This window comes from Arachis ipaensis, chromosome B5 (genome assembly GCF_059453495.1).
Source record: "Arachis ipaensis isolate K30076 ecotype BB chromosome B5, ASM5945349v1, whole genome shotgun sequence".
NCBI classification, from domain to species: domain Eukaryota; kingdom Viridiplantae; phylum Streptophyta; class Magnoliopsida; order Fabales; family Fabaceae; genus Arachis; species Arachis ipaensis.
The window spans coordinates 119749592-119758933 of record NC_142440.1 but is presented as its reverse complement, the minus strand read 5'-3'; the positions used below and the strand labels follow the sequence as shown (position 1 = coordinate 119758933).

The 9342-nt window shown below is 38.3% G+C and overlaps 1 non-coding gene across 1 annotated transcript; it reads right to left on the bottom strand.

Annotated features, from left to right (window-relative positions):
- Positions 1–7471: 7471 nt before the first annotated feature.
- Positions 7472–7578, bottom strand: LOC148565567 (small nucleolar RNA R71). Its single transcript, XR_015884740.1, has one exon. It is a non-coding gene; the product is annotated as a small nucleolar RNA R71 (small nucleolar RNA).
- Positions 7579–9342: the final 1764 nt, after the last annotated feature.

The following is a 9342-nucleotide window of genomic DNA, read 5'->3' as shown; positions in this document are numbered from 1 at the left end:
GTTGGGCATTCAATGCCAAGAGTGGATATCTCTTCTTGGCATTGGACACCAAGATTGCTGCCCCCAATTGGGTGTTCAACGCTAGGGGTGGATGCCCCCTTCTTGGAGTTGAACGCTAATGACATTCCTCTTTGGGCGTTCAACGCCCTCAGAGATGTCTTGGATATCAGTCTGGTATCCCTTTGTTAGATTTTATTTCTTTGATCTCCTGTTATACTGAGGTTGGGTGTTTAATGATTTCCCACTCCTCAGTTGAATGGCTTGACACTCTTCTGTTATCTACTTAGATAACTGCTGCCTTGTTTGACTTAGTTGGGCTTTTACATTCCTACTGGAAGCCTGAGTTTCTCTCAAAGCCTCTTGTAATTCCAGTAATTATCGGGCAAGGGCGTGTAGTTGCTGAGTCAATGGGCCATCCTGTTCTAGAGGGTTAGGTTCAGTAGATATTACCTTAACCTCTCCTTTCATAGAAGTCTCAGTAGCAGAGTACAGATGCTGGTTAGTGGCAACTATCTCAATAAGATCGTGAGCCTCTTCAATTGTTTTCCTCATATGTATAGAGCCACCAGCAGAGTGGTCTAAAGACATCCAGGCCATGTCTGTAAGGCCATAATAGAAGATGTCTAATTGCACCTATTTTGAAAATATTTCAGTGGGGCATTTCCGAAGCATTCTCCTATACCTCTCCAGGCATCATGAAGAGATTCATTGTCCTCTTGCTTGAAGTCTTGAATATCCAATCTTAACTGGGTCAACTTCCTTGGGGGAAAGTATTGATTTAGAAACTTATCTACTAGCTATTTCCATGTTTTCAAGCTAGATTTGGGCTGGTTATCCAACCACCTCTTTTCTTGGTCTCTTACAGCAAAGAAAAAAAGTAGCAGTCTATAAACATCCTGATATACTCTCTCAGTGTGTACTGTGTCAGCAATTTGTAGAAAGTTTGCCAAGAACTCAGCAGGTTCTTCCTGTGGAAGTCCAGAGTACTGACAGTTTTGCTGCACCAGAATAATGAGCTGAGGATTGAGCTCAAAGTTACTTACTCCAATGGGAAGTATATTAATACTTCTCCTATAGAAGTCAGGACTGGGGGACATGTAGGACCCCAAAGTTCTTCTGAACTGTTCATTCCCATTTGGATTCATGGTCAAAGAAAGGTAGAAGAAAGAAGTAAAGATAAAATAGAATTAGATTATTTTTGTTTTTATTTTTTATTTATTAATTAAATTCAAAAATAAAAGCTTAATTAATTAAAAATATTTGAAAATTAGAAGGTAGTTTTCGAAAAAGGAGAGAAAGGAGAATTAGTTAGGAAGTTTAGAAAAAGAAGAAAGAGAAAACAAGTAACTAATTAAGAAATATTTTAAATTAAGATAAGATAGAAGATTAGAAAAGATTTTATTTTAAAATTTAAAATTAGAAAAGATAAGATAGGAATTTGAAAAGATTTGAAAGAGATAAGATTTGAAATTTTGATTTGATTTTGAAACTTGAAATTTTAAATTTTAAATTTTAAATTTTGAAATTGAATTTTAAAATTTGAATAAGATAAGATAAGATTTTTGAATTTTAAAGAAAGATAAAAAGATAAGATAGTGATTTGAAAAAGATATGTTTTTTAAAGGATTTGAAATTAAGATAAGATAAGATAATGATTTTGAAATTAAAATTTGAAATTTTTGTTGCAATTTTCGAAAATTAGAGTAAAAAGATAGAAAAGATATTTTTATTCTTTTTGAATTAATGAAGAAAGAGAAAAACAACTAAATGACACCGAACTTAAAATTTTTAGATCTAAAGACACTAGGTTTCGAAAATCTTAAAGAAAAACACCTAAAGACACCAAACTTAAAATTTTAAAGATCAAAACAAGAAGAAAAATAAGAACAACTTGAAGACTAAGAAGAATACCAAGAGCAAACTCGAAAAATTCAAAGTAATTAAAGAACATGCAATGGACACCAAACTTAAGATTTGACACTAGACTCAAACAAAAGACACTATTTTTGAAAATTTTTTTTATTTTTTCGAAAAAAAAATAAAAGACTCAAACAAAATTAAAAACAATACCTAATCTAAGCAACAAAATAATTCGTTAGTTTGTTCAAACTCGAACAATCCTCGGCAACGGCGCCAAAAACTTAGTGCGTGGAATTTAACTTCACATAACTAAACCAGCAACAGCAAGTGCACTGGGTCGTCTAAGTAATACCTGAGGTGAGTCAGGGTCGATCCCACGAGGATTGTCGGCTTGGATCAAACAGTGGTTATCTTGTAAATCTTAGTCAGGCGGATAGAAAAGTTGTGTAGTTGTTTAAGCGCATAAAAGTAAAATAAATATAACGTTACTCAGTGGTTGAATTCAATGATAAGAAGATGGTTAAGGCTTCGGAGATGCTTTATTCTTCTGGATAAATACTTTCTTACTGTTTACTCTAATTGTGAATGATTTCTTCTATAGCAGGCTGTATGTGATCAACGCCGATTGAGAGGCCGCCAATCTTACTCTAGGCTGAACACCAGGTTTAGTGCGCATCCAGTCTGAATGAGGGTGAAGCTCCTGCAGTCCATCCCCTTGGTGATCCTACTCAAAACGCCATAGACAAGGTCGAATCTTCCAGATCAGAGAATGCTGCGCCTTGATTCTAGCCTTTACCACAAAGACCCTAATCTCCCTATACCTCGGCTGAACTGATTTCTCGAGAAGTCCCCAATGAAGTCGTGGATTAGCCGTCTAAGAGATGTATCCTCAAGCTAGTAATTCATTGGTATCCGATGAAAGATGCTCACTGAACCCATGTAGAATAAAGATAACTTGTGACGGTTCAACTCATTCATAAGGTTGAAGAATGAAGATTCATCTGAGGAGAGAATCAAACACGAATTGAAATAGAACAGTAATGCTTTTATTGATCTATAAAACTCAGCAGAGCTTGACAAACAAAACTCTCGCGTGATCTAGAATTTTCACAAATAAATTCCCATTGTAAGTATAGCTTCTAGACCGACAAGAATTCCTTTCGTACAAAAGTTTGGTTATCACAAGTAACAAAACCCAATAAAATTTATAACCGAAGTATTTAAACCTCGGGTCGTCTCTCAAGGAATTGCAGGGAAGAATGATTTATTATTGGTTATGGAAATTTGTATATTTTTGGGTTTTTGAAATAAGGAACAAGTAATTTAAATGACAAGAAAAATAAATTAATAATTATAAAAATCTCTTGCAAGGTATAAGAACTGGAAATCCCATCCTAGTTATCCTTATCAGGTGTGATGAGAATTGTTATTGCTCCCACTTAGTTAACCCTTACTAAATAAAGAAAAGTCAAGTGGACCAATCAATTTGATCCTCAAGTCCTAGTCAACTCTTGTGGAAAGACTAGCTTTAGAGTGATCCAAATCAATCAGCAATTCCCAATTTTCAATCAACTGCTGAGTCTGATAACTCAAGTGTTACCAATTACTTAACCAAAGTAAAAAGGGAATAAATCTTAAATTAAATTGAAAGCATTATAAATAGAGTAAAACAATCATAAATCTGAAATATCTCAAATTATATTAAATAGAATATTCAAATCTAACATGAAAATATTCATAAGCCAATTTAGCAACATAAGTAATTAGCAAATAAAAGCATTAGAGTATCTAAAAGTAAAAGAGAACATAAAATTAAAGTTGCGAACATTGAACCTGGATTGAAGAAATAACCATAAGCTAAAAGGAAACCTAATCCTAAAAATCTAAGAGAGAGGAGAGAGCCTCTCTCTCTCTAAAAACTACATCTAAAACCTAAAGTTATAAATAATAAATGTTGTCTATTCTCTCGCTTTTGATTCCTCCATTCTCTGGCTTATATTCTATGTTTCTGGCTTGGATTTGGGCCGATAAAGGGCCCAAAAATCGCTGGGGGCGACTTCTGTAATTTTCTGCACGTGGCGTCTGTCACGTATTCACGTGGGTCATGCGGTCGCGTCATTTGGAGTTTTTCCTTGTCACGCGTACGCGTCAGTCACGCGTACGCGTCATCTGCGTTCTGCTCAAGGCACGCGTCCGCGTCGTCCACGCGTACGCGTCGCTTCCATTTTGCGCTAGGCGCGCGTCCGCGTCGTCCATGCGTACGCGTCGCTGCCTTTTTCTTCAAAACTCCATTTTTGTTCTTTCCTTCTAATTTTGTATGTTTCCTTTCTGTCTTCTAAGCCATTCCTGCCCTATATAGTCTGAAAATACTTAACACACAGATCACGGCATTGAATGGTAATAAAGGATAATTAAAATTAATATTTTTAAAGCATACGAAACATGTTTTCACATATATCATAAAATAAGGAAGGAAAAATAAAACCATGCAATTCATATGAATAAGTGGGTGAAGAATTGATAAAAATACTCAATTTGAGCACAAGATGAATCATAAAATAGGAGTTTATCAACCTCCCCACACTTAAATAATAGCATTGATGCCAGGGCATTTTGGCCAGTTTTACTGACCTTTTCTTTACTGTTTTTAGGGTATTTTCATGCATTTTCTTAGAAAATAAACTCTTTTTGGGTAGATATTCACTTACATCTTGATTCAAGCATACATTGTGCACTTTACATGATTTCATGAGGATTTTGCATGAATTTAATGACAAATTGGATGTTGCATTTTCCATGACTTGGATTAGAACTTTGATGCACTTTATTGCTTGATTTTAGTACAAAAGAAGCAAGGAAGAACCACATTAGCAGCCATGTTAATCTAACTAACGTGACCTCTAACATGGAATGGGAGCTAACTTGCAAAGTTAATGAGAAAAGTAATCGCCAATAACGCCCTCGAAGCCATCATAGCCCACGTTAAGAGTCACGTTAACTTAGTTAACGTGAACTCTAACGTGGAAGAAGACAATAAGGCCAACGTTAGTGACACTCTCCTTTGTCATTAACGTTGGACCAAGCTCATAATTGGCCACGTTAGTTGCCACGTTAACTTAGTTAACGTGGCTTCTAACGTTAAGAAGCAAAAGGGAAGCCAACGTTAGTGACATTCACCTTTGTCACTAACGTTGGCCAAGCTTCCATAAGCCACGTTAACTCCCACGTTAACTTAGTTAACGTGGAAGCTAACGTGGAGAGAGCAATTGGTCGCCAACGTTAGTGACACTTACCTTTGTCACTAACGTTGGGGTGAACCACCAAGAGCCACCATGAGCAACGTTAACTCCATTAAGAGCCACGTTAACTAAGTTAATGTGGACTCTAACGTAGGGAAGAGGGAGGCTTATCAACGTTATTGGGAAAGGTAAGTCCCAATAATGTGTGCGAAGGACCAAGAGGCAACGTTAGTGGTAACGTTTGTGCCACTAACGTTGAGGTTAACGTGGCTCATACTTGGGTGAGCAACGTTAGTGAAAAAGGTAATTGTCACTAACGTTCTCGAACCCACACTTTCACTTAACGTTAACACCACTAACGTCCTGAGCTAAAAGTCCCTGCCTACTTCACAATTTCTCTCTGCAAGCAAAGTTAAGCCCAATGATGAAGATAACTGCTTCAAACTCAGGATCCAAAGGCCCATACCCAAGACTTAAAGAGCCAACTAGAAGATTAGAAGAGTAGTATATATAGGAGTAGCTTTGAATTAGTTTGGAGAGCTGGAAACTTTAGGGAGCCTTTGGCCTAGAATTACTCTCTGTATTTTACTTTCTCTGCACTTCTAGTTTACTTTCAGCTTGTATTCTCCATCTTTGTTTTCATTTTCCAGAGCTATGAACAACTAAACCCCTTTCATTGGGTTAGGGAGCTCTGTTGTAATTTGATGGATCAATTTTAGTTTTCATTCTCCTTCTTTTATCTTTTCTCTTGATTTTACTAGAAAGCTTTCGATCTTCATCCTATTGGGTAGTTATCTTGGAAAAGAAGCTATTCATACTTGGATCTCTTCTGAACCTTGAAAGAGGAATGAAGGGATCATGCTAGAAATGCTTTCTCATGCTGGACCAAATTGGGTGTGGATGGATATGTGACTATAATCCTTTCAACACTTGATTTGGGAAATGTATGTGGTATAATCAGTGACCATACTTCATCTCTTCTCATGAGCAATTGACCAAGGAATTGGCTATTGATCAAGATTTGAGAGATTGAATTACAAGAAATTGTAATTCGATCACTTAAGATTGCCAAGGAGATCAATGAATGCATTGATTGAGGAAGAGATGAAAATGAACTTGATCCAGAGAATGCAACATCTCCTGAGCCCAATGAACTCCCCATTTCTGATCTTACCCATTCTCTTTAATTTCTGCCATTTACTTTTATAATTGCCCCATCCCCATTTAAGATTCTGCAATTTACTTTCCGCCATTTACATTCAGCTCTTTATTTCCAGCATTTACTATTTCCACTATTTACTTTCCCGCCATTTAATTTTCTGCAATTCCCAACTCAAATTCTGGTTCACCCAACTAGAACATTCCTTTAATTAAAGTTGCTTGATCAATCAATCTCTGTGGGATTCGACCTCACTCTATTGTGAGTTTTTACTTGACAACGAATTCGGTACACTTGTCGAAGGAAATTTGTTGCGAGACAAGTTTTTCGTGTATCAAGTTTATGGCGCCGTTGCCGGGGATTGATTTTGAATCAACAATGATTAAATTGGAGGATAACTAGATTGAGCATTTTTAGTTTGTTTGATTTAATTTTCTGTTTGAGTAATTTACTTTCAGTTTTAGTTAATTTCTTCCCCTCCCCCTACTTTTTCGTTTTTTTAGTTATTTACAATTCAGTTCACTGACCCACTAACTGTTTGATATATTGCATCACTCACACTAACAGTAATTCTAACAGAAATACTTCCTGCATCTATTTTCTTTGCTTGTGCTTTGTTGGTTGTATGACAGGGAGAAGAAGCGGGGCTTCAACTTCCTTTGATTCAGAACCTGAGAGGACCTACCTTAGATTAAGGAGGGAAGCAAGAGAAAAACGAGTAGTGGGTGCCGAGGAAGAGGAGGAATACTTTGAACCAAACATGGAAGAAAACATGGAAAACCATCATGAAGAAGAGGCTCACAACCATGGTAGAGAAGGTCGAGCAAATCATGCTGGGGAGGAGAGAAGAGTTTTAGGCTCTTACATCAATCCAAACCCAGGAAACTGTGGAAGTTGCATTCAAAAGCCGACCATCCATGCCAATAATTTTGAATTAAAATCGCAGCTCATCACCCTTGTTCAGAACAACTGTTCGTTCGGAGGAGGAGTCCAAGAAGACCCCAATCAACATCTAACCACCTTCCTGAGGATATGTGACATGGTGAAGTCTAATGGTGTTCATCCTGACGCCTATCGACTGCTCTTATTTCCATTCTCACTCAAGGATAAGGTAGCCAAGTGGCTGGAGTCTTTTTCGAAGGAGAGTTTGACAACTTGGAAAGATGTGGTGAACAAATTTTTAGCCAGATTCTATCCTCCCCAAAGAATCAACAGACTGAGAGCTGAGGTCCAAACTTTCAGGCAACAAGATGGTGAGACTCTATATGAAGCATGGGAGAGGTTTAAGGACCTGACAAGGAGGTGTCCACCAGATATGTTCAATGAATGGGTGCAGCTACACATTTTCTATGAAGGCCTTTCTTATGAATCAAAGAAGGCAGTAGACCATTCATCTGGAGGATCTCTGAACAAGAAGAAGACCATTGAGGAAGCCATAGATGTCATTGAGACTGTAGCAGAAAATGACTATTTCTATGCTTCTGAAAGAGGGAACACTAGAGGAGTGATGGAGCTAAACAATGTGGATGCACTGCTGGTTCAAAACAAGCTCATAACCAAGCAATTAGCTTACCTCACCAAGAAGATGGAGAGGAACCAAGTAGCAGCAATCACCACCTCATCAACAACCCAAGAGGGAGTGAATGCAGAGGCAGAGAGTGAGCAGGAGCAAGCCAACTACATTGGAAATTCACCTAGACAAAATCATGACCCATACTCCAAGACCTACAACCTTGGTTGGAGGAATCACCCAAACTTTGGGTGGGGGAATCAACAAGATCAAGGCCAAGATCAGAGACGTCACAACCCCAACAACAATGCAGCTCACCAACAATTCACACAGAGAACATATCAACACCACCATAACAACACCTCTCCACATCCATATCAAAACCAAAATAACACTCCTCATCCTTCCACTTCTAATCCCAATCACCCATCAATTGATGACAGACTCTCAAAGATTGAGAATCTACTTGAAGGCATAGGCAAAGAGATTCAAGACAACAAGGTATTCAAAAAGGAGGTGCGAGCTAGCATCAAGAACCAGGGAGACACCATCAAGAGGCTGGAATTTCAAGTGGGATACTTATCTGAAAAGATTCCCAAACCTACTGATAGCTTCCCAAGTGACACAGAGAAAAATCCGAGAGGTGAAACAAAGAAGGTAAGATGGGAAGATTGCAAGATGGTCACTATAAGTGATAAGGAGATCGAGGACAAGCCAAGCAAGCCGTCAGAACAACCTGGAGATACCTCAGCAGAGGAGAGGAAAAAAGATCACCAAGAACCAAAAATCTCACAACAGGAGCTGCTGAGACTCTATGCACCATTTCCCCAACAACTCAATGGTGCTGTGGAGAAGAGAATATACTCAAGATTTCTTGACTTGTTTGCATCTCTGCATGTAAACATACCATTCATCAAGACCATCCAACAAATGCTTGCATACATCAAGTATATGAAGGCACTGCTTCCCAGGAAAAGCTCACTCAAGGAAGGCCAAACTATAGTGATGAACAAGGAGTGCAGCGCCCTCATTCAACCAGAGTTGCCTACAAAAAGAAAGGACCCAGGGAGTTTTCACATACCCTGTGCCATAGGAGAAACAATATTTGATAGAGCACTCTGCGATTTGGGAGCAAGCATCAACTTAATGCCCTTATCCCTTGTGAAGAGGCTGCAGATCAATGAGATAATACCCACAGATGTAGTCATCAGGCTGGCTGACAAAACTCAAAAACAAGCAATAGGAGTAGTGGAAAATGTGTTGGTAAAGTTTGGGAAATACTTTCTCCCAACAGACTTGTCATATTGGACATGGAAGAGAGTCACACTCACCCAATCATATTGGGAAGACCATTCCTAGCTACAGCCAGAGCACTCATAGATGTGGAGCGAGGGGAGCTAATCTTGAGGATCCATGATGAACAGCTCGCCTTCACTGTTTTCAAACACTCACAAGAAACAGATCAAGAGAACAAGGAACTAAGGAAGGATCACAGTGAGATACTGAAGGAAGAGATAAGTACTGAAGAACAACAAGCTCATCCGGAGATTCCCTTGGTTGATGGACAAGGAAAC